Source organism: Toxorhynchites rutilus, chromosome 2 (assembly GCF_029784135.1).
Source record: "Toxorhynchites rutilus septentrionalis strain SRP chromosome 2, ASM2978413v1, whole genome shotgun sequence".
NCBI classification, from domain to species: domain Eukaryota; kingdom Metazoa; phylum Arthropoda; class Insecta; order Diptera; family Culicidae; genus Toxorhynchites; species Toxorhynchites rutilus.
Window position 1 is genome coordinate 301,367,356 of NC_073745.1, and position 26,475 is coordinate 301,393,830.

The following is a 26,475-nucleotide window of genomic DNA, read 5'->3' on the forward strand; positions in this document are numbered from 1 at the left end:
ATCCTATTTGAAGGGAGTTTTGCAACTAGCACGTGAACCCAAATAAATTTATAACTTATTATAACTTATTAAATAACTTGGCTTATTCCCAAATAATTTCCTGTGGTGCAAAACCTTAACAGCGTCAGTTCAATGCATTGATACAATGTCAAATGCACCAACGAAGCCTTTACGATGACGGAAAACAAACAATGTCAACTGCTTGGAAAAAGGCTGAATATTTGCCTCAGCAGATATTCATTACTAATACCCTAGCGCAAATATTTCCCTCTCGCTATCTCCCCTCCTTGTCACCACGTTCGGATTGACATGTTCACCCGCAACAGCGCAAAACGCTAAAACGTACGCACGTACACACACACAAATATCCATATATCGATGGCTTGAAGCAATCAAATATGCACACACTTATCTCCGTTTTGCGCTATTCTCAACAAAAGCCCTTTTTGTGATAATTTCCGGTCTAGATCAGCTCAGCTGTCATCCTTTGTGGAGAGATTTTTGCTACCGTCATGCGAAGCTTGATGATTCCCCACAAAATTGTCTCTAACGTCTATAACCTTCAAAAAAGCACTTAGAAAACTTTACATTTTCCTCGTATTACTCCTCCACTCCGCAACGATGCTGTTCAGTCGGTGTCCTCACGAAGAATGAAAGTTTGCCTCAGCGAGATTCACTGTTTATACTATCGGCAAATATTCCCCTTCGTTCTTCTTCTTTTCCTTTGTTCACGGAGCCTTTAAGTCTTACGATTTCCCCTTCGTTGCTCGACGATAAGTTGCTCGTTATTGACAGCTCTGTTCGGGAAAGCTCACAAATGGACAGAACAAAAGTATGGGAAAATGGAAACACTTATAGTTTTCATGAATTTTAACCATTTACACACCATGGGATTGTTATGTATAGCCTATCAAACTAATCTTAGGGAATTCCGAGTCGTTTGGTATGTAAATCGCCAAAATCCGTTCGCGGCATAAATAATTATTAACGTTAACTTTATTTCATAAAAACGTGACCTGTTTTCTGATTTGGCACCCTTAATGAAAGACGTAGTTCTACGTCAAAAAGTAGAAGGGTATGTTCCCAGAGGAACGGATGGAAACTTGACGTAGAACTTTGAGGAGCAACATAATTCTCCCGTATTTTTTTCCCAAAAACTTTTATTAATCAGACTCAATCACTTATCAGACATATGCAAATTACACCCTAAAATAAAACTTATTTTCTACATAATTAAAACTAACAAATATTAGGCTGTCAAAAAAGTCCTGTGGTATTTCCGCGAGGTGTCGTTGTAAGCGCGTAGTTCTAGTTGTATTCATTGTATCGAGTCATACTATAGCTTGTAGAAAGGTATTTTTGCGCGCTATAATATAGTCCTTGACAGTGTTTTGTTTGGTTAAGTCGTTCGTGAGTTATAGTGTCGCAAATATGGAGCAAAATAAAGAGAAAATCCGACATATTTCACAGTACTACTATGACAAAGGCAAAAATGCATCTCAAGCTGCCAATAAAATTTGTGCGGTTTATGGACCCGATACAGTTTCCATTTCCACCGCACAACGATGGTTTCAACGTTTTCGTTCTGGTGTAGAAGTCGTCGAAAATGCGCCACGCTCCGGAAGGCCTGTCGTCGAAAATTGCGACATAATCGCTGAATTAGCCGAGAAAGACCGGCATAGTAGCAGCCGTAGCATCGGCCAAGAGCTGGGGATAAGTCATCAAACCGTTATTAACCATTTGAAGAAGCTTGGATTCACAAAGAAGCTCGATGTATGGGTGCCACACACGTTGACGCAAAAAAACAGGAAGTGGGTTATATCTATGGTATAACCGCAAGGGTGACGTAGGACTATCGTTGATTTAGAGATCATTTGTTTGGAGTTGAATCTAAATCCATTCTGAATGAATGAATAAATGAATATTTGGGAGACTTCGAAAACGAGAGCGTTACGTTGGAGGAACAAGGTTTTATGCATCCAATATAGGATACGAAAAACCTTGTTCTGAAGAATAATCTTCAGAAGCTAACCTGCTAACTGTACTTGATTGACAAATCACAAACCCAAATGTATTATATGGATATTTTATGGATGGAAACATTAAAATAAACTCTTTCGCTTGAATGTAATTTTCAATTCCAAGGGGAACTGGCAGATTATTTTCCAGCAACGATTAGATATTTCCACATTTTCCTCGATACTGGAAGCCCACCCGTGGTTAATACTAACTCGATAACCACCTGTTAATAGTACTTGATTGAAAAATATTTGGTCACAGTGTTACATGGATAGAAAACATTCAAATAAACTCTTTCACATGAATGTATTTTTAAATTACCAGAGGAACTGGCAGATTATTTTCCAGCAATGATTAGATCTTTCCACATTTTCCTCGATACTGGAAGCCCACCCGTGGTTAATACTAACTCGATAACCACCTGTTAATAGTACTTAATTGAAAAATATTTGGTCACAGTGTTACATGGATAGACAACATTCAAATAAACTCTTTCACATGAATGTATTTTTAAATTACCAGAGGAACTGGCAGATTATTTTCCAGCAATGATTAGATCTTTCTGGAACTTTCTCGATGCTGAATGGCATCCAAACGGAAAGAATTCTGCGCGTGTATGTGTCGATCCTTCGCCGTCCACCTCCTCCAGCACATTAGGCAACGATCTTGTCGATGTCCTCACGAAAAATGAATGTGTCTCACCACCAGATTATCGCTTAAGTATGCTTTTTGTGTGTGATTGAATCGAGAGAAGGTGTGGTTTACGATGGCAATTTGGAAGGCAAACTAGAGGGGAATGAACTCTCTGAGCTCGGAACTTTCGGCGACTGAGCAATAATCGATCGCGGACGCATACAATATTGGATACGGAAATATCCTACTGATGGAGAAGAATAATCTTCAGAAGCTATCCTGTTAATTGCGATTGATTGAAAAATCACAAAACCAAATGTATTTGGTCAGAGTGTTACATGGATCGAAAACATTAAAATAAACCCTTTCACATGAATGTATTTTTAAATTCCCAGAGAAACTGGCAGATTATTTTCAGTAACGATTAGATATTTCCACATTTTCCTCGATACTGGAAGCCCACCAGTGGTTAATACTAACTCGATAACCACCTGTTAATAGTACTTGATTGAAAAATATTTGGTCACAGTGTTACATGAATAGAAAACATTCAAATAAACTCTTTCACATGAATGTATTTTTAAATTCCCAGAGTAACTGGCAGATTATTTTCCAGAAATGATTAGATCTTTCCGGAACTTTCTCGATGCTGAATGGCATCCAAACGGAAGGAATTCCGCGCGTGTATGTGTGTGTAGCGATGTCTTCCCGGGGAACCGTTTGTGGCATCACTCTCCTCCTGATGGATTCTCTTCTGGCCTAAGGTGCACAAACAGGCTCTTGGTGGCACCGTTCATCCGCGCTTTCATGATAAACGAAGAGCTTCACCACAACAGCGACAACATGCTCCAATCGCTGTTCAATTAAAACTGAGTGGATTTCCGAGCGGCGCTCGCTTATATACCGATTGGTGATTTCAATAGCCTGTTTTGAAAGCAATTTTAACACTATTGAAACAAGTTTTTGGATCAAAAAGTATATAACGCGTAGACATTTTATCTTTCGAATGAAGTGTTTATCATACCATTTCGTTCAGTTGTTTAGGAGCTATTAACACTCAAAATCTCGGTCTCCGGCGTAACGCTTTCGTTTTCGAAACTTTGATTTTACACCCCGGTATAGAAATGAAAGACGTAGTCCTACGTCAAAACATCTTTGACCGTATCGACGCATGTGAATCGCTGCTGAATCGCAACAAAATCGACCCGTTTCTGAAGCGGATGGTGACTGGCGATGAAAAGTGGGTCACTTACGACAACGTGAAGCGCAAACGGTCGTGGTCGAAGCCCGCTGAAGCGGCTCAGACGGTGGCCAAGCCCTCATCAACGGCCAGGAAGGTTCTGCTGTGTGTTTGGTGGGATTGTCAAGGAATAATCTATTATGAACTGCTTCCCTATGGCCAAACGCTCAATTCGGACCTGTACTGCCAACAACTGGACCGCTTGAAGGTAGCACTCATGAAGAAGAGGCCATCTTTGATAAACAGAGGCCGCATTGTCTTCCATCAGGACAACGCCAGGCCACACACTTCTTTGGTGACGCGCCAGAAGCTCCGGGAGCTCGAATGGGAGGTTCTTTTGCATCCGCTGTATAGTCCGGACCTTGCACCAAGTGACTACCACCTGTTTTTGTCCATGGCGAACGAGCTAGGTAGTCAGAAGTTAGCCACAAAAGAGGCCTGTGAAAATTGGCTATCCGAGTTTTTGCCAATAAGGAAGCGAGCTTCTATAACAGGGGTATTATGAAGTTGGCATCTCGTTGGGAACAAGTCATCGAACAAAACGGCGCATATTTGACTTAAAACAGATGATTGTAACTAATTTTATGAACAAATGAAAATTCAAAAAAAATACCGCAGGACTTTTTTGACAGCCTAATATAATAAGATGTAACTCACATACAGTGATTTACCTCTAATTGGACATGTTTGTAAACATTCTATGTGCAAGTTTCTACAACACGATCATTTTTAGAAGTGTTTTCAACCATTTTACAACTATTTTAATAGATTATGTTTTTTTTAACTTGTTCTTCACATTGTGTTGTATTTGTTGATACGACCAATTAGAAGCAAATCACTGTATGTCGTAATAACGATTTAGAAATCCCTTGTTTTCGTAGAGTGACCCCCTCATATAAAAATCAAAGACGAAGTCCTACATCAAAGTTAATGAAATTTCGCTGCTCATTTTTCAGACAGCTGTTGCCAACACCATCCACGCAAACAAAGGGTGGGAGTCGTTTCATTGCCAACAAAAGGAACGATATTCAGTAGATGTGGTCGCCCAAGACGATACGACGGCGTCATGTACTCGAGACACACAGTCATAGCCGGAGATAACTAATAATAAATGGCGTCACCAATTCCGCACAGCCAAATGAGATAGCTGCTGCTGACTACTCATGATCACGTTCTCCCACTTTAAACATCACTCACCCCCTCGTGGAGGTCTTTCTATAATATTTTTTTTAATAACAAGCGCGAATACGACAGCCTCAAAAGAGATGAATGAAAACCTGCACGACGACGACGACGGCGACGCCGACGTTGACCTATGTGACTCCGGGCTTCGGTGTGGGAGCTTCAATGTCAAGTTCAAGTTTTGTATACCATTGAATGTTGTGCATGTGCTTATTCTCCGGTCTACAATCATTGTCTAGAATCTAGAGATATTTTCGTAACCAAATTCCTTAACTCCGTCACCGCTTTATTTCCATACTCATGCGTTCATCGGCCCGAGTAAGGTGCGAGATACCGCCGCGGCAAGTGGTCCAGTTGTTGTCGGACGCATATGGCGCGCACACTCGTCGTAAAATCGTTGGCAGCTATTGCTTCCTGCAGATTTAGCACACATCTGACCATGTGAACCGCGGGACGAAGTGCGCCGGCACTTGTGTTGATTTGTGGTCATTATTATTATTGTTGAGAATATTGAATTAATCCTATTAAGATAAGCAGCAGCGCTGTGAATTATTAGATCATTCTCGAACTGGTTGCACTCAGCTGCGCGAGAGAAAGCCCGACAGCATGTTGTTTTAGTTTCCACGGTATCAAATGATTATACACCGTTCCGAGCATGGGTCTCGAAGGGTGTCTTTGCATCTTTTTTTACAAATTTGATACACGATGTTTCTCGGAATGACACGGGATGAGTTTTGTGGTTGCAGGTTGCGGTTTTAGATGCGATGTGAACGCTTCTTTCCATGAAATTCAATTGCTGTGGAATTAGAGTCGCTCCGAACTTTGAAGAGTATCGGTTTATTCAGTAGATAGTTCATTTATTCGGCTTAATCCATAGTCTCCAACTGCAGAATCATTCCATGGATATCAGAAAGTTGTTGTCAGTTGAGAGGCTCGCGGAAGAATGGTGTCAGCTGTATTTTGACGTAGGACTACGTCTTTCATTTCTATACCGGGGTGTAGAATCTATGTTTCGAAAACGAAAGCGTTACGCCGGAGACCGAGATTTTGAGCGTTAATAGATCCTAAACAACTGAACGAAATGGCATGATAAACACTTCATTCGGAAGATAAAATGTCTACGCGTTACTTTTTGATCCAATAACTTGTTTCAATAGTCTTAAAATTGCTTTCAAACAGGCTATTGAAATCACCAATATATAAGCATATAAGCGAGCGCCGCTCGTAAATCCACTCAGTTATAATTGAACAGCAATTGGAGCATGTTGTCGCTGTTGTGGTGAAGCTAACTTCGTTTATCATGAACGGTGTCACCAAGAGCCTGTTTGTGCACCTTAGGCCAGAAGGGAATCCATCAGGAGGAGAGTGGTGCCACAAACGGTTCCGCTTCAGACATCGGAGCAGCCAATAATCTACCAGTTCCCCTTGGAATTGCAAAATACATTCATGCGAAAGAGTTTATTTTATTGTTTTCTATCCACATAACTCTGCAACCAAATACATTTGGTTTTGTGATTTTTCTGCAATGAACAGGTGGTTATCGAGTGAGCATCAACCACTGGTGGGCTTCGAGTATCGAGGAGAATCTGTGAAAGATGTTATTGTTGCTGAAAAATAATCTGCCTTGTTTAAGTTCCCTTGGTTCCCTAAGTAAAGTTCCCTTGGAATTGAAAATTACATTCATGCGAAAGAGTTTATTATGTTTTCTATCCTTATAATACTGCGACCAAATACATTTGGTTTTGTGATTTTTCAATCAAGTGCGATGAACGTAAGACCATGTATTTCGGCAATTTATTAGAGGTGTAATGAATCTTAAGAAGGAATCTACGCTCTACTCACACTGGCAAACGATGTTTACTCAACAATTTCTCAGACGAGAGATGGGTGTTGTGGGAAAGGATGAGCGAACGTAAAAATTATGTAGACTGATTTGATGCAACAGATATTTTGTTTATTGGAAATGGAAGACAAATCATATCACAATACAAGCAATGATTTATGTATTATATAACTTTCGAGTGATTGCTTCTTTTGTTGAATATTGTGCCTTCAACGTAACACTCTCGTTTTCGAAGTCCCCCAAATATTCATTTATTATTCATTCAGAATTGATCCAGATGCAACTAAAAACAAATGATCACTAAATCAACGATAGTCCAACGTCACCCTTGCGGTTATACCACAGATATAACCCACTTCCTGTTTTTTTCACAGCTATGTAAGGCCCGGATCAAATGACGTAGAGGAAAATCTGTTTGGAGCACTCCTAGCGGAGCTACGAGGTATTTTGTAGTTGCCTCCTTCAACGTTGCAGTGCATGCAACTAACTCCTTTTTGCCTCAGGTGTGGGAAATGTGATAAACTGCTGCCCGTGATAATGAAAGTGATTTGACTGATGATGCCGAAGATCCAGATTCGTAGTTTATATCTAGTTCAGCATTTTCGCTTCATATTAAGTTAGCTTTTTTATAAAGCTAACATATTAAGTAAGCTTTTATTAAGTTAGCTTTTTTTCGTTTTTCAATTGGCCAAAAATCACGTACTCACTTCAAATGCCAGAAATACAGTTTATTTGAATTTAAATTACTTTTTTGGTGTCTTATTTGTATCAAACGTTTAGAAAATAACTTGTATGAAAGCTGACATTTTTTCGTTGAAAAAGTATCAAAAGGAGTCAGCTGCACATTGTGGGCTGAGAAACCAACAACATTCAAAACGTATAATTTTCTGGAAGAAATGTCATTACTACGATAAAATAGATCTTTTTCAGAAGTTTTCACTCCATGTTATCATTCGGGCAAGAATGGTTTTTTTTTGCGATTTACTCGAAATTTCAAAAAAATGCAGCTGTCTCCATTTTGTCGTGAGCCCCTCAAATGCTGTGCAACACTATCGCTCCAATAGGTTTTGAATGTAGCCTTCGTCGATCCCGGAATTAATAAAATTTTGGATTTAAAATGACTCTATCGCGGAAATTTTATTCGACAATATTCAAGCTCTGCGATAGTCTAAAGGGCGAACACGAAATTATTGCGACATCGAAAATGTCATGCCAATTTTCTTATAATGTTTAGAATCAAACCAAAATTTTAGGGTAGTTTTATACATATATTTACTTCAAAAATCAAAAGAAAAGTTAATCGATGGAGCCTTGAGTGTAAAATTGAACGCATTTTCGCTTGATGCCCTCCATCAAAGTCTTTACAGTGTCATCCGGTACCAGTTTCTCAGTTTTTTTTTTCATTTTCTTAACATATCCTTCTCGTCTTTGACTGTCTTCTTGCTCTTCCGAAGTTCCCGCTTCATTATTGCCCAGTACTGCTCTACCGGGCGCAGCTCCGGACAGTTTGGCGGGTTCATGTCCTTTGGAACAAAATGGACAGAAACCCGCCCGAAACCGAAACCGAACCCGAAAATGGTCTCATACCACTCCAGGACACTTTTAGAATAGTGGCATGATGCCAAATCTGGCCAAAATAGCGGAGTTTCGTCGTGCTGCTGCAAGAACGGCAAAAGACGCTTCTGGAGGCACTCAGATTTGTAGATCTCGCCATTTACTGTGCCCTGTGTCACGAAAGGCTCACTCCTCAGTCCGCAAGAGCAGATGGCCTGCCAAACGAGATATTTGGAGGCGAACTTCGACATTTTCTTCTTCTTAAGTTTGTCGTCCACATCGAACTTGCTCTTGCCGGTGAAAAACTCCAACCCCGGAATTTGCTTAAAATCGGCTTTTATATACGTTTCGTCGTCCATCACACAGCAGCCATATTTTGTCAGCATCTTCTCGTAGAGCTTCCGTGCCCGAGTTTTAGCCGTCGATTGTTGCCGCTCATCGCGGTTTGGGAAGTTCTGTACCTTGTATGTATGTAGTCCAGCACTCTTCTTTGCATTCTGGACGTAGCTCTGCGACATGCCGATCTTTTTAGCCAAATCACGGCTTGAGACGTTGGGATTTGCTTTAATCATCCGCTTCACCTTTCCCTCCGTCTTTTTGTTCTCCGGTCCCGGTTTTCTTCCAGCTCCTTTGCCGTGGTCCAACGTCAACCGCTCCTGGAACCGCTTCAACACTCTGGAGACGGTTGAATGGTGAATGTTCAACATTTTTCCCAACTGCCGGTGCGACAGGTCAGTAAATTCCAGGTGTTTGGAAAGAATCTGTTCTCTCGACTCGCGTTGGTTCACCTCCATTTTCGTTGAATCGAAAAACACGACTTCGGGTTTGACAGCATGTAGACAATACACATCAATGAGAAAGTGTGCAAAATTTGGTTGATTTTTACCCAATGGTAAAAAAGTTATGTCCTGTTGAATAGGTCGTATGAATAAAAATAAGTATTTACTTATTCTGCCCGTTTCCAAGTAAAGTAAACTTTCCTAGTATTTACTTGAATCCGTATGAATAAATGTTTGCTTTACTAATTTCATTTTCGTATTCGAACATAGTTTTTACTTTGTCAAACATCTGTCAACTGATTGTTTGGGTTTCGCTTCAAAACGTTTTTTGGACAAAGCGTGAATTCGCGATGAAAAAGGAATAGTGTCGACGTCTGGTGGCGACTTTCAATTAGGGACAATAGTTTGGGTTCCTATCTCGTTAGTGTAATACCTATCATATTAGAAGACACGAAGCCAGTTTTCAAATGTTAAAATTTGAATGAAAATGTTCCCATCATGTTATTTAATCACTTAAAACACTTTTTTCCGACTTTTATTTAACCCTTTGTCTACATTTCCAACATTATTACTGAAACTTTTTATTATCATATAAAGTTGTCTCCAAAAACAATTATCGTACAAGATTTTTTCACCACCTGCAAACAAAAGTGTTTTTCATTTAAACAGAATGCCAAATTGGTACGGAAAGGTTATTTTTCATTCATAATTTAAATTTTAAAAACGTGTTCATTCCGCTTGAAAATCAATCAATTTTTTTACGCTCCCCTAAACTAGTAAACGAAGCTCAATGCCATCAATGCGGATCGTTAACTTGTTTAACTTCAAGCGCAAGATAGCAGCATTAAACATAAATAGGATATGAAATCAAAACGATGAAAGTGTTTTCAGATCCAAAGTATGCTCATGAGCATACTTGATAATTACGAAGTAAATACTTGATGAATGCTGTTTTATTCATACGAAATCAGCTAAACATCCATTTTCGAAAAGTAAATAATTTGTTGTTTCTTTTATTCATACCAAACGTAGTAAAAACTTAATCACATTGCTCGACTGCTCGAATGAAGTAAAGTAAAGATGAATTTTGTTTTTATTCATACGGCCTAATGTGTCGCAATAATTTCGTGTTCGCCCTTTAGATACGTTTAAAACAAGCGAAATGGTTCACTCAAATAGAGCTGATCAACGTATGCATTAAATGGACTTTTTTTCGGTTGGCGATTAAAAAAACTACAAAGGTATAGCCGATCCGGCATCTACAAGATCCTTTTTCTTCAAGAGAATGGCGAGAGCGTCAAAAGGAAACCTTGTTCTGATCGTCGACAGTGCTGCGCAACCGTAAAGTGCAGCAGAAGCTGAAGAGAGAGACCGAGAGCAAAGTAGCCTCATCGTCCCGCGCTTTGGTCCGGAAGTATAGGCAGCAGGCGATCGTCCAGAAAGAGTGGCTGACAACAAATCACTGGAGAAGATGGACAGGCTGAAGATAGATGTTGTACCGAAGTCTGCTGATCACCTAGGCCACGAATAATCTGCAGAACATGCTGATCATGGCTCATGGCTAACGTTCCGATCAACTACCGCAAGGTTGCCCAGCAGGGCGTTGAATAATTTTTGACGTAAAACTACGTCTTTCAGGAAGGGTGCCAAATCAGAAAACAGGTCATGTTTTTATGAAATAAAGTTAACGTTAATATCTATTTTCACTGTGAACGAATTCTCATGATTTGCATACCAATCGAATCTGAAATACTCTAAGATTTGTTTGATATGCTATACATTACAATTCGCTCATCTCTAAGTGGTGTAATTTCATGAAAACTGGATGCACTTCCTTTTCTCCCATACATTTGTTCTGCCGATTTGTGTGCTAACCCTACCCGTATTTCGAATGCTTATAACTCGAACATTTCTTAACAGATCGGAAAGATGTTTGTATCAATTGATAGGAAATATTTCTACGCGGCCATTACGATTGATAAAATATTATTTTTCATGAGATGAACAATTGAATAACTGTAAAATGTCAAGCGTTATTTAAACGCTCTAACTGCCAAGTTTTGATTGGTCCGATTTACGGTTTCCCCATCACAGACTTCAAAATCGATGTACCTGTGGAAATCCGCTCAGTAAATATACATGCAAGTCGGGGGTATTTTTTTCCCGCTGGGCTGTGTTTCCCTAACACGGACTTCTTCATTAATGTGCCTGAGGGAATCCACATTGCAAATACATGCAAGTCGGGGGTATTGTTTGAGTATTTTTGTACTCGCTTGTCGTTGTGCAGATCGGAATATGTTTCCCTAAAACGTACTTTTGAACTGAGAAGCCTGGGAAAATCGTCATTTCAGATACTAGAGGTGAATGAACTTTCGCGGTTCGAGAACTACGTAAACATGAGATGTACAATAATTTCAGAGGGAAATGCAAAATACAATGATCGTTTGACAATTCTTCCGTTCACATATTTTGGTAGTCCTAGGCATCATATCAAACGTAAAAGGACGTTCATCAAATTTATTTGTAACGAAGAACATATTCTTTTACAAAAATTTCGATGCATTCTAAAATAATATTCGAATTGGTAAACAAGTGGATTGCATAATAAAATTGCGTAGTTCTACGTCGAAAATATACGGTCGTGTCCTAGATACAACCCCTTACATTTTTTTTCATTTCCATAAAGGGTCTGAATAAGAGATCGACGAAGATGTTCGCTTACAGCATGAAAGGAAGTATTATGTTTGACATCCTATTTGTAACACGTGAGCCATAAAATGATATATTTGATCCGACACAGTCAATTAGTGGGAGCCCAAACTTCAAAACAACACAAATTTCTGCATTACTCGAGAATTAATCAAGCAAATGAAACCAAATTAGACATATGAAGGTTTTAGGGTGCAATAAATGTTTCTATGGTGGTTAGACACTCCACTCTCCTCTCTAAGAGGGGGCTGCCATACAAATGAAACACAAATTTCTACATTACTCGAGAATTATTACAGCAAATGAAATCAAATTTGATATGTGAAGATTTTAAAGTGCAATAAATGTTTTTACATGGTGGTTAGAAACTCCACCCCCCTCTCTAAGAGGGGGCTGCCATACGAATGAAACACAAATTTCTGCATTACTCGAGAATTATTACAGCAAACGAAACCAAATTTGGCATGTGAGGGTTTTAGGGTACAATAAATGTTTTTACGGTGGTTAGATACTCCTCCCCCTTCTCTTAGGAGAGGGGGGGGGCTGTCACACGTTGTTCGAATATCATGATATTTAGTGTGATGAATTCGGTATTAAGTATTCTGAACAGGAGCTCTCTACCGAGTGTGACTAGGTACAGTGTACAGTTTCGTTGAACAGAGGTGACCTTTTCAGGTCACCCTTCAATAGTCGCTGTATTTGATTTTAGAGTTTTCGTTCCAGTGGTCGAAAGTTCGCGTTCACATAATCATATCATTTGCCACAGTGAATCATGATTCCCGATATTACCCTCTAACAAAACCGTAATGTTCCACTCAGTATGTACAAACATTGAATATGTCAAAAACAATAAAATGAGTTCGAGTGTGCGAAAACCTGTGTCCAGCATTGAAGCGCACTGATCCGCACTCTTCCACTCTGAGGAGCAAGACTGCACTGAAGGGATTCGAACTCGATCGAAATATAATTTTCGAATGAAATGTAAATCCATCGGAATACAGAATCGGGGTAGTTATGAAAAAACATATTGTCAATCATGAAACCAAATAAATAACATAAATAGTTGAGGATTGAATGTTAAAACATGTATCTGAAAAACATGTTCTCAGAATGTTTTTCTCTTACTCTAATTCATGGTTCAACAAATGATTTACACCGGGTGTGGAATAATATTGTTCCACATTTTTACCCGATTAGCTAAGCGCGTTAACATAAACAAAATTAAATAATCCCGTGCACTACTTGGAAAAAATCAACGTCAAACACAACAGGAAATCCTATCAACCTACATCCAGTACAGAGACTCGCCGCACAAAACTGAAGAACAAATGAGCATGGTGTTGTTTGTTGGAGTGAAATCTTCAAACGCCGAAGCGCTAGCGGAACGACGACGATGGTCACGCATCCCCCGCGGATCCGATGCGAAAGGCGGCGTGGGTGATGATGCTGCCCGCGGATCAGACCAGTTTCGAACGGTTTAATTTTTCATCGTCGTCCTCCCGACAACACATGGACCGTGTACACAGCACACGCGCGCTTTGGGTGCAGAGTTATGACCTTTAAGGTGAAGCTTGATGCCAGCGAAATAGATACGTCACTTATTTTTAGCCAGGGCCTGTCGAGGTGATTAAGAATCGTTCTCGGAAAGTAAACCAATCAGCGGTGATCCGTCTGAAGGTTCTTATCTGTTACGCTTTTTTTCTTTGCCTCGGCAAACAGACCGCGTTCGTTCGTTCGTGTTCCCAAGGTGTGTTGTTGCTGTTGTGGGATGACTGAATAAACATGAAACGAATCCTGGGCCCGATAAGAACTGTCCGCATTCCACCATAGTGAGTATACGGCTCGAAGCCAAACGAAACTCGGTGATTTTTTATTATTCATCGAACAGAGGGCCTTTTTGGTTCAATTTTTAATGGGTGCAATTCTTTCTGGACGGATTTGTACGTATTGTTGATGAAAATATACAGATTTCCATTCAAACAACCAGACTTTTGTAATTCGTTCTACTAGGGTAAATAATCTTGGTTTGTCCAATTTGGGGTGTTTTTACGCAACTAGTAAATGAAAATCGATTTTTCTTCATGAAAATCACATATAATCGATACGGTTTGTTGAAAAGCCCCAAGTCTCTAGTTGCTAATACTACCATAAGGCGTTGAAATTATTCATTTTTTTATGTTTTTTAACGATTTTCCTCTCGACCTCTGATCATGGTTTGTCCAAAAAAATGATCATGGTTTGTCCGGCTTTAAAAATCATCATTTTTGAATGAAAACACTCGAATTCTCAAGTAGATGTTGCATTTACCATTGCTTGAGTTTACTGTCATCATATTGATCCATTCATAATTTAGGCTTTCTTCAGAATATCGCATTTTCTTGGGCATTTTAAAAGTGTTCACCTCAAGACACTCAACATAGAAAAACTTTATTTCTGCTATGCGCGAAGGACACAATAAACAAACTTCAGCGCTTCAAGCGCTCAAGAAATCATGTGGACAAAAAAACCTTATTGAATTGGACAACTCATGATCAGAATTGAGTTCATTAAAATGCGTTAATTTAATGGTTTAGCTATGTGAATCTGATACAAATGGTGTGCATGAATGATGTTTACAATATTTGTAAGTGTTATAATCTAGAAATGGCCTGAATACGTGCCAAATAATCATCTGTTGGTTGATTGAATTAGCTCAAGTGGGGGGCGCTTTGACACCAATAGAATGTGGATCTTATAATCCTTTAAAACATGTGAATCTGTGAAAATATACTATATAACTACTGTAAATCATGAAGAAGACAATATTATTTATATGTTTTGAAATATTGGAATACCTAATTTGACACAGGTGCGCTGAACTAGAGCATTCAAAACAGTGGACAAACCATGATCACATTTTCGACTGGACAAACCAAAATCATTTACCTTAACCTTTCATTGTTTCTATTTTTTGCAAGAAAGGCGATCATATATAGTATTAACCCTTTGCAATCAAGCGGCGACCAGCCAATTTGAAGTATCAACTCGAACAATGCTTCTACGACGCCGTGGTCTTGAGCACCAATTATTAACCCTTCCCGTATTATTTAATACGTCACACATCAAGTGAACTCACTACGAAAAATGCATGCTAATGGGCCACTACCTCTGCCAGAGGAGATGTCCTCAGCAAATTTAATATCGTTTTCGCTGATAAATTTGCCTGGAAGTTCTTGATTTGGCAACGGATTTGTAACTGTGAACAGGAAATCAAGGTTCTAGTCACAAACAAAACATTGGACTCGAAAATGTATAGGGAAGAATTCCTGCAGAAACGTCTCCTTCCGTTTATTAAGGTTCACAAAGGACCGGTGAAGTTTTGGTTAGATTTGGCAAGCTGCCGTATTAGTCGAGAGTACTTCAGTGGTACCGTGACAATGGAATCACTTTGAAAAATATCTCAATGTTCTCAATTGTCTCCGGTTCCGATCAATCGATAAATATTGGGCAATTGAAAAGTGGAAATTTAAGAAGGGTATCGAAATCAATCATGATGCAGGCATGAAGAGATCATGGAATAAAATGGTCGTAGAGGTTGACCAATAGAGTCCAAACCTTGATGGAGAGTATCCGAAAAACAAAGTACAAAAATTCATCAAAAATGTAACGGGATAATTTTTTCATTTTTTTCCTCTGTAAAATTAATTTTTCTCTTATTGTTTTTCTGTATAAACAACAAATTATATAATCTGCATTTTAATACAAAAACATTGTTTGTACCTTTAACCAATCCCGATATACAACTGGTTTTGTGATTCCGGATTCTAAATTAATCAAGCTATAAGTGGCAACAAATCTGAAACGATCAAACTTAAAACGATTCTGTGTATAAGTTTCACATCAACGCAATCCAAAAAGAGGCAAGATACTTTGAGTCCCATTTTGATACAGATCTAGAGTTGGGTTATCTCTAGAGTTATTTTTAAACACCTGTTCTGCAAAGTCTGTATTTTTAAGTTTTATTTTGCATGCCCCCAAACCAGTAGCCCGTAATGGAGTTGAGAATGGATGCACGCAAAATACAAATTGATTAATGCTCATTGAGGCAGGAAAGGTGATATTCTCTTCAGAATACCACAAAGGGATGCGAGTTTTTGACGTGGAACTACATCTAACCGGAATATATGGGGGGTAAAATGAAAACCCAAACACAGAACATGCAGGAAAAAAATGAAAGGTTTCGAATGACTGTAACACGAACATTTCTTAACGAACATTTAGATGATGCTTGCAGATGTTTGCATCAATTGATAGGAAATGTTTCTTTGCATCTATCACAATTAATACAGGGTTTTCCAACTTTAAATTCCGAAAGTAAATTGAAATAAAACACACTTAGAATCCAAATTTCGATGAAACTTTTATTTCAAATTAAAGTTTGGTTTATGCCATTATGTGTGAAATACAACATCATTCAAATGTCCACCTAGGGCTTCCTCGCACACCTTGATCCGGAACAGGTAATTTTCGGTTTGACTTTTCGGCACATATGGGGCGGTATCTCGGTCATAACTACACGAATGTTGTCTTTCAAATGTTCAAGAGTTTGCGGAGAGTTGGCATAGACACGGTCTTTCGCATAACCCCACAAAAAAAAAGTCTAGCGGGTTCAAATCGCATGATCTGGACGGCCAATTAGCATCACCAAAATGCGAAATTATGCGTCCCTCAAATTTCGTTCGCAATATGGCCATGTTCGGTCGTGTTGTGTGGCACGTGGCGCCGTCCTGCTGAAACCACATGTCATTCGTACCCATATCTTCAATTTGTGGCAAAAAAAAATCGGTTAACATGCGGCCATAGCGCTCACCATTCACAGTTACCGTCTCGCCGTCCTCATTTTCAAAGAAATACGGCCCGATGACTCCACCAGACCATAATGCGCATCAAACAGTGACTTTTGGCGGGTGCAATGGCCTCTCAACAATCACGTGTGCATTTTCTGAGCCCCATATACGAAAATTTTGGGTGTTCACATAGCCACCGAATTCGAAATGTGCCTCATCGCTGAAGAAAATTTGATGCGAAAATTCAGCATTTTGCTGCTGTTGTTCGTTCACCCAATCGACGTATGCCCGACGCATTCCATGGTCACCACGCTCTAATTTTTGTACCAGTTGGACTTTATATGGATGTAGGTGCAAGTCCAAATGCAAAATTCGCCACAATGATGTGTTTGACAAGCCCAATTGCTGTGCACGCCGTGGAATCGGAACATTCGGGTCATCCTCCACACTGGCAGCAACAGCAGCAATATTTTCGGCCGAACGCACATTACGATGATGCACAGGTCTCACAATATCCGCTACGGATCCAGTTTGTTCGAATTTACGCACTACATTAGCGATTATGTGCTCTGTAGGCCGTCCATGACGACCAAAATCCGTCCGTAATGCTCGAAAAACATTTGCCGGTTTTTCATCATTTTTATAGTATAATTTAACAAAATTAACACGTTGTGCGATGCTAAAACGATCCATATTGTAAAATGGCAGACATTCAACTAACGATATGACGCTTTGGTTGACAGCTATGTCAAACGGTTGTCAGCGCAGGGCTGTATACTTTCGGAAGCCCGAAATGGAAAACCCTGTACAATGTTATTTTTCCTGAGATAAGCGATTGAATAACTGTAAAATGTCAAGCGCTAACTGTCACGTTTTAATTGGCCCGATTTACGGTTTCCCCAATACAGACTTCAAAACCAACGTGCCTGAGGAAATTGACATGGCATTACAAACACATGCAAGTTGAAGGAATTTATGTTCTCACCGAAATGTGTTCCCTAACAAAACCATCAAAACCAAGGTGCCTTACATAACATAGCGTTTGTTCAAACTCTATACTTACACAGCAAAAATGTTGAATTCAATCGAATTCGAAAATTATTTCATTCAATCAACAGTTCAATCAATACAAACAAATGATTACTAAGCTAACGATAGTCCTACGCAGAGATGCCAACCTTACTGACTTTTCAGGATTTCACAGACATTTCGTCGCGTTCCCTGGTATTCAGACAATCATCAAATTTGGCCTGATATTACTGAAATGATCCTTATTTATCCTGATTTCTGCTGATTTTATACTTATTACTTCATCGGAATTAAAATTATACGTCATAAATATAATACAAATGTTTTCCTGGTTGGAAATGAGAACTATCATGATAGCCTACATAAAAATGCTCTCCGATCCGCACTTGTTTAACCCTTTCAATACGGCAGTGTGTTACAGCTGTTCGGAGCACTGCGCCGAATAGTGTTGAAAGATCTTTTTCTCTCTCACTCCAGAAACCTATATCAAGAGTGACAGCTTCAGAGATATTTGATAGATTTTATATGCATGATATATAACTATATAAGTAGCAAAACCATATGAGAATAAGTAATATGTGTTTTATCAGGGTATTCCCAACTCCATGTATCTGCGACAACACAACACATTATTTTGGACTCGGGCTAGAAGGGTTGTCCAACCATCTGACCTAGCCGTGTATTGCACCTTCAGATTACCAAAGGTTCAGGTCCCTGTAAAAATCTCTCAAGGGGAAAACCTAGGACCCTATGGGCGCTATAAAAATACCTTGAACAGTTTTCGACGAGAAGGCAAACATGTTCTGGAAGGATATAATCTTTAATTGTGCATTTGAAATGCTGAACAAGCTATTTTTCATCCATAGATCGCTAATTTTTTGGACGCTCAGATTCCAAGATATCGTCACTGACCACTGACCCCCTGACTTGCCCCTATGACCAACTAGCCTCGCCCTACCCTACATTTAAAATCTGGGGATCAGGACGTATTGCTATTTTCTTCCTAGGTGAATGAAAAAAACATGTATTTGGTCTTCGTTAGGTGGAGTGAGAATAGATTTGACTGAAAGTAATCCCCAAGGAGAGTCAGATCATACTCAATATGTGATACTATGGTTCCCGAATCTGGGCTTGAGTAAAATAGTACAACAAAAATAACAGAGGTTCCAATATTACTGCCTCCAGGTACCGCTATATTTATGGAACACAATATACATATTAGCGTTACATAATTTGTGCACGACGCCAAACCAATGATTGAATGAAACGATGAAACGAATTCGATTGCCAACAAATTCCAATTTAGGTCAATTCATGCATTGTGATAGAAATTTGCTTTCTTCGTTTCAAGAAAATTGCGTTCTTCGTTTGCAAGCCTGACGTACGACATGATGCCTTGTTCAGTGGATAAATTATCGTGCAAAATATGTGAAAGGAAGAAATGCTATGTATATCACATTCATCTCGCAAGTGTACGTACTCGAACCACAAATTTGCTTGATTTGATGAACTTCAGGCACTCAGTTTTGATTTTGGCATGCAAGTTGAACGCATATTGTTCAATCGGCGGTATCGCAGCTAATTGTTACCAATTGTTGCCGATACCCCCACACTCATTGGTTTTGAAATCTGTGTTAGGAAAGCAGACAGATTTCAGCGATCGTACATCAACCGCTGCGCAATCATAACCAGCGTTGCCAATGTTCCAGTTTAAACTGGATTCTTCCAGTTTTTTCTTCGATCCAGTCAAACAGTTAAACCTTGAAACCTTCCAGTTTTTTCAAATATTGTCCAGTTTTATCCAGTTTTTATATATTGTGCTTCAGTTTTACCAATTTTATGTGGAATAAATTCACAATGTATAAATATTATCCCTCCCTCACTCTTTCTATTCCTTAACCAATTTCGTTTTTTGACATTATTCGTTCGATCGATCAAAGGTGTATTTGCCTTGGATCTATATTTCTTTTCTTACACACTCTCAGTGTTTTTTTGCTCCTGCTTACACTTCCGAATTCAATACGGTTAGTGCGCAGAGCGTGTGGTGTCTACCCAAGCAGCAACGTTCTAGGTTTATATACATATTATATGTTCTGGGTCCTCCAAAACATGCTGAAGTTCAGACCAATTGATCTACCATTTCAACAACGACTGGTGCAATGTTCATAACAAGAAATCTAACCCTAAATGGTTCATAGAGCCCGCGTGCTATGCTGACTTTGAGTTTATATAAGCATTATATGTTATAGGTCCTCCAATTCATTCTGAAGTTTAGAAGATCATAGGATCAATGTGCTCCATTGACTTTAATTGATATGAATATTAAACCCAAGTAATCTTGCTTCCGTTTACATCCGTTTACATCAATCGACCCTTCAACATAATGAAAATCCGAAAATCTCATGTGTCACAACATGTGGCAGATTATTTTTAGGTAAACTAAAAAAGAAAACCTGCAAAATTAATTAGACCGACTGTATCTTTCTCAATCGAAATCCATTCCATCCCATCCAAAAGAGCTTCTCACAATTTAAACCTGAGAAGGTATCCGAGAGAACCTCTCTAAAATCAACCGACAATACGTTATTCATAGCTTTATAGTACTCCATTCGCGACGGCGGAGAGTTATCTTTGGGAAACATGAAAAGATAACCGGAAGAAATCTAAAATCAATCGGACCAGCGTTATATTCCGTTATTCATCTATATTGAATTTCCATCTCGAAGGGACATAGTTATCTTTCTGAGAAGCCGAGAGAACTCCTCTAGAAACAATCATCCCGGAGTTATGTTCTAGCTTTATAGAAATTAAATCGACGGAGGAGAGTTATCTTCAGGTAACCTGAGAAGATTACCGAGAGAAATCCTCTGAAACCAATAGAAATTCCTCGAATATTGTTTCACAGTAATGTTCGAGTGGTGGGAAACGTTATTTTGATCTGCTCGAATGGTTAATTAATGGTTCATTTCGCTATTCATGAGCTACATGTAAATATTACACGAAGCTTCGAAGTAAGGTCTATTTCTCAAGCACTGGAATAGATAAAAAATGAATAACTCAAAGCAGAACTTCTTAAAATAAAACGATTTTTCAGGATCCAGTTTTCTTCCAGTTTTTTTAGGAACAATCTTCCAGTTTTTTGAAAAATATTATTGGCAACTCTGATCATAACTGAGTGGATTTCCGAGCGGACATTCGTTCATATACTGATTTGTCTGATTTCGATGGCCTGTTTTTAAAGCAGCTATGTTTTCGGGTCAATAATTACCAATCATATAACTCTTCGACATTTTATCTTCCGAATGAATTGATTATCGTACCACTTCGTTCACCCGGCAACGAGGTTTTAACGTTCAAAACGTGACGCTGGATGCTCTCGTTTTCGAAACTTCTACGTCAAAATTTTGTTGAATACAGAAAGCGTAGAAACCGGTTGATAGTGGCATGGATTCCAAGATTCACCAGATATGAATAGTGTTACTACTTTAGCCACTGTTACTACTTTTGCCTTTATACACTTCATATTTGGACTAACTGACCATTTATAGTAAGCTCGATGTGTACAGAATTTAATCCATTCACATTCTGACTGTCAGTGATTCTATTTCTCATTGAACTTTTTACAAAAAAAACTATTGCTTCAAATAGTTTAGGAATACAAAACTCCACGATAATTACGTCAGATTTAGTGCCTGATTTGGTAGATAGGCACCTAAAAAGATTGTTTCCATTTTCAGGGAATATTCCGGTTTGTAGTGACATTTTTGACGTAGGACTACGTCTTTCATTTCTATACCGGGGTGTAAAATCAAAGTTTCGAAAACGAAAGCGTTACGCCGGAGACCGAGATTTTGAGCGTTAATAGCTCCTAAACAACTGAACGAAATGGTATGATAAACACTTCATTCGAAAGATAAAATGTCTACGCGTTATATACTTGTTACTTTTTGATCCAAAAACTTGTTTCAATAGTCTTAAAATTGCTTTCATAACAGGCTATTGAAATCACCAATCGGTATATAAGCGAGCGGCGCTCGGAAATCCACTCAGTTCTAATTGAACAGCGATTGGAGCATGTTGTCGCTGTTGCGGTGAAGCTCTTTATTTATCATGAAAGCGCGGATGAACGGTGTCACCAAGAGCCTGTTTGTGCACCCTAGGCCAGAAGGGAATCTATCAGGAGGAGAGTGATGCCACAAACGGTTCCCTGGGAAGACATCGCTACACACACATACACGCGCGGCTATTAACAGGTGGTTATCGAGTTGGCATTAACCACTGGTGGGCTTCCAGTATCGAGGAAAATGTGGAAATATCTAATCGTTACTGAAAATAATCTGCCAGTTCCTTTGGGAATTTTCAAAATATATTCATGTGAAAGAGTTTAATTGAATGTTTTCTATCCATGTTACACTGTGACCAAATATGTTTCAATCAAGTGCTATTAACAGGTGGTTATCGAGTTGGCATTAACCACTGGTGGGCTTCCAGTATCGAGGAAAATGTGGAAATATCTAATCGTTACTGAAAATAATCTGCCAGTTCCTTTGGGAATTTTCAAAATATATTCATGTGAAAGAGTTTAATTGAATGTTTTCTATCCATGTAACACTGTGACCAAATACATTTGGTTTTGTGGTTTTTCAATCAATCGCAATTAACAGGATAGCTTCAGAAGATTATTCTTCCCCATCAGTAGGATATTTCCGTATCCAATATTGTATGCGCCCGCAATCGATTATTGCTCAGTCGCCGAAAGTTCCGAGCTCAGAGAGTTCATTCCCCTCTAGTTTGCCTTCCAAATTGCCATCGTAAACCACACCTTCTCTCGATTCAATCACACACAAAAAGCATACTTAAGCGATATTCTGGTGGTGAGACACATTCATTTTTCGTGAGGACATCGACAAGACAACATCGTTGCCTAACGTGCTGGAGGAGGTGGACGGCGAAGGATCGACACATACACGCGCAGAACTCTTTCCGTTAGGATGCCATTCAACATCGAGAAAGTTCCGGAAAGATCTAATCATTGCTGGAAAATAATCTGCCAGTTCCTTTGGGAATTTTCAAAATATATTCATGTGAAAGAGTTTAATTGAATGTTTTCTATCCATGTTACACTGTGACCAAATATGTTTCAATCAAGTGCTATTAACAGGTGGTTATCGAGTTGGCATTAACCACTGGTGGGCTTCCAGTATCGAGGAAAATGTGGAAATATCTAATCGTTACTGAAAATAATCTGCCAGTTCCTCTGGGAATTTAAAATTACATTCATGTGAAAGAGTTTATTTTAATGTTTTCTATCCATGAAACACTGTGACATTTGGTTTTGTGATTTTTCAATCAATCGCAATTAACAGGATAGCTTCTGAAGATTATTCTTCCCCATCAGTAGGATATTTCCGTATCCAATATTGGATGCATAAAACCTTGTGCCTCCAACGTAACGCTCTCGTTTTCGAAGTTCTCCAAATATTCATTCATTCAGAATGAATTCAGATTCAACTTCAAACAAATGATCTCTAAATCAACGATAGTCCTACGTCACCCTTGCGGTTATACCATATATATAACCCACTTCCTGTTTTTTATTCCTTTTGTTTATTTTAGGCATTTCAGGTAGAGCCGAATTTTAATCGTGTACATGTCGCATGTTTATCATATCTATAATTAGCACAATACACAGTTGCCATTTTTTTGCGTAAGAGTATTCCCTTCTATACCATTGCATATGGTACATTTACACAGTAGCCATCTAGGCGTAAGAGTATTCCTTCTGTTCTTCCAGTTAGACCATCGAACAGCGGAGACAGTTGATATGATCATTGTTAAGTTATTGATAGAACAATAGCCCGATGTGTCTGCAGAGCAGTTGTATGGATGAATCGATCTTATTTCGACCGTGGATCGATCTCCATCGCTGATGTTTGTTGCGTAGGCGTAGTTATTCTGTAACAACACAAAGATGGTCAATGAGGGCCCTGAGTTTTGAACTCACGATCGATCGCTTACTAAGCGAACGCGCAACCAATGTGGCTACGAAGACCCCCTTGTAGTGACATGTTGAAGATGCAATCTAAAGAAAGGGTGAGTTTCTCAACCAGGTTCTTCAGGAATAGAGAGCTGTTCCGTCAATTTATGATCCTTTTGATTCGTCTAGTTTTCATAATGCACGAATATTTTTGACGTAGAACTACGTCTTTCTGGAAGGGTGCCAAATCAGAAAACAGGTCACGTTTTCATGAAATAATGTTAACGTTAATAACTATTATCACTGTGAACGATTTCTCATGACTTGCATACCAATCGAATCGGAAATTCTCTAAGATTTGTTTGATATGCTATACATTACAATTCACTGATCCCTAAACGGTTTAAATTCATGAAAAATGGAAGAACTTCCTTTTTTTCCATACATTTGTTCTGCCGATTTGTGTGCTAACCCTACCCGTATTTCGAATGCTTATAACTCGAACATTTTTTAACAGATCGGAAAGAAAGATCAATTGATAGGAAATATTTCTACTCGTCTATCACAATTAATAAAATGTTATTTTTCATGAGATGATCAATTGAATAACTGTAAAATGTCAAGCGTTATCTAAAAGCCCTAACTGCCAAGTTTTGTTTGGCTCGATTTACGGTTTCTCCAACACAGACTTCATATCGATGTACCTGCGGAAATCCGCTTTGCAAATATACATGCAAGTCGGGGTATTTTTGTTCCCACCGAGCTGTGATCCCCTAACATGGACTTCAAAATCAATGTGCCTGGGGGAATCTGTTTCGTCAAAACATGCAAGTCGGGGGTATTTTTTCCCACTGAGCTGTGTTTCCCTAACTCGGACTTCAAAACTAATGTGCCTGGGGGAATCCGCTTTGCAAATACATGCAAGTCGGGGAATTTTTGATGTTGAGTACTTTTGTACTCGCTTGTCGTTATGCAGACCGGAATGTTTCCCTAAAACGTACTTTTAAACTGAGAAGCCTGGGAAAATCGTCATTTCAGAGACTAGAGGTGAATGAACTTTCGTGGTTCGAGAAATACGAAAACATGAGATGTGCGATAATTTCAGAGGGAAATGTAAAATATTTTTTCTTCAAATATTTTGGTAGTTCTAGGCAAACATAAAAAGACGTTCATCAAATTTATTTGTAAACAAATGGATTGCATGATATAATTGCGTAGTTCTACGTCGAAAATATGCGGTCGTGTCCTAGATACAGCCCCTTACATTTTTTTGTTATGAATGAAATTAGGTTTAGGCAGGTAATTTTGATATTCCGGTGAAAATGAAAAGTTGTCCCGATAGCGATTTTCTTCGGAAATGCATTATATATTTTCTGGAAGAAATTGGCAAATAGGATGCAAATTTTGTTCGAAGAATTTTCCACATCTTCATTGAGATGCACATGCGATAAGAGTTATTGCTTTTGAGCTTAAACTATACGTCATATTTTTTGTTTTTTTTTTATGATTTTGACGATTTTTGTGTGCTTTTTGTTTTCTATTCTTTAAATTTCATATTTGATCGTGGAACCAAATAGTATATTTGCTGGTTAAATTTCTTCGGCAAAGAATTTGATATTATGTTATTCAGAGTTCCGTGAAGTATATGTACAGATAAGTTGACTTCGCTGTTTAGTATGTTTTCCCATGATGCACACTTCAAAACGCCACACGACCGAAAATTATCGTTTTCACACAGAAATGGCATTGCTCTTCCCAGAAATTACATTCAAAGTCAATATATGACCACGTTTTGCACACTTCAATGCCATTGTTCTCGCGCTTTCTTGCTTTCTTCGCATCAGTCTTCACCGCTGACATCACTTCTTGCGAATAATCTTCTTTAACTTCTCAAAGTCGATTCTCACGTAACGGCACACACCGACAAATATTGTTTCTCACATCTATTAACGTTAATATTTGTTGACCGTTCCGCGAAGGAGCTGGTATATGTGAACGTTGTCACAGGAATTGCATCCCGTTGAGTGATAATCGACCTTTATGCCTCCAAATTCCCTGCTCACTTCACTTCTTAAAACAAAATCGTCCGCCTAACAGTAAATCTTAATCACAGAAAAGTTTCTACCTTCTAGAATGACAACGACACACTTGAAAAAATAATTTTTCACCTCCGAGTGCAATTTCTTGTGCGAATTTACTTATTTGAATTTCGAGATTTCTGCTCGCAGTCACACCGATGCGAATCTCGCACTGAACACACATACACACGATTCAATCCCAAAGATGATAACCGTGTGAACACAGAAACGGTGGCGACTTTTGTGTGACAATCGGGCAAATTATTCACTTTTTTTACCTTTTACGGGTTGTTTTTATCTGCACTCCTCCCCGTCTGACTGGCTGCTACTAGCTGACTGGTTTAAGGAAGGAACATAAGCAGAGCGCAAAATACACACACTACCCAAGCACATGCACTCTCCGTCTCTGTCTCGAGCGCGCAAGAAACGCAGTTAAGAAAGCGCTGCTCTCTTTTCTGTTTCGTGAGTTTTTCCTCCGCTTCTTCTAGCGCTTCAACTCTCGCTCGCGTGGGACTCCGATTCGGCGGAAGACGAATTCTCGATACACAACCAAACTAAACGAACGAACGATACAGACTGAAGCTGGGAAAAACATTTTGCTCTGCA

General features: G+C 39.0%; 2 protein-coding genes across 4 annotated transcripts in view; one reads left to right on the plus strand and one right to left on the minus strand.

The window, feature by feature from the left end:
* The window catches only part of LOC129769882 (vinculin), a 52,206-nt gene extending 25,773 nt beyond the window's left edge, over positions 1-26,433 (minus strand). The window contains exon 1 of one of the 3 annotated variants that reach the window (XM_055772391.1): positions 26,148-26,433. The gene's annotated coding sequence lies outside the window, so the exon portion shown is untranslated. Of the gene's footprint in view, positions 1-25,916; positions 26,077-26,147 lie in introns of those variants that run through there. The other 2 variants (XM_055772393.1, XM_055772392.1) reach the window with 2 other exon arrangements.
* The window catches only part of LOC129767021 (uncharacterized), a 478,091-nt gene that overhangs the window by 392,489 nt on the left and 59,127 nt on the right, over positions 1-26,475 (plus strand).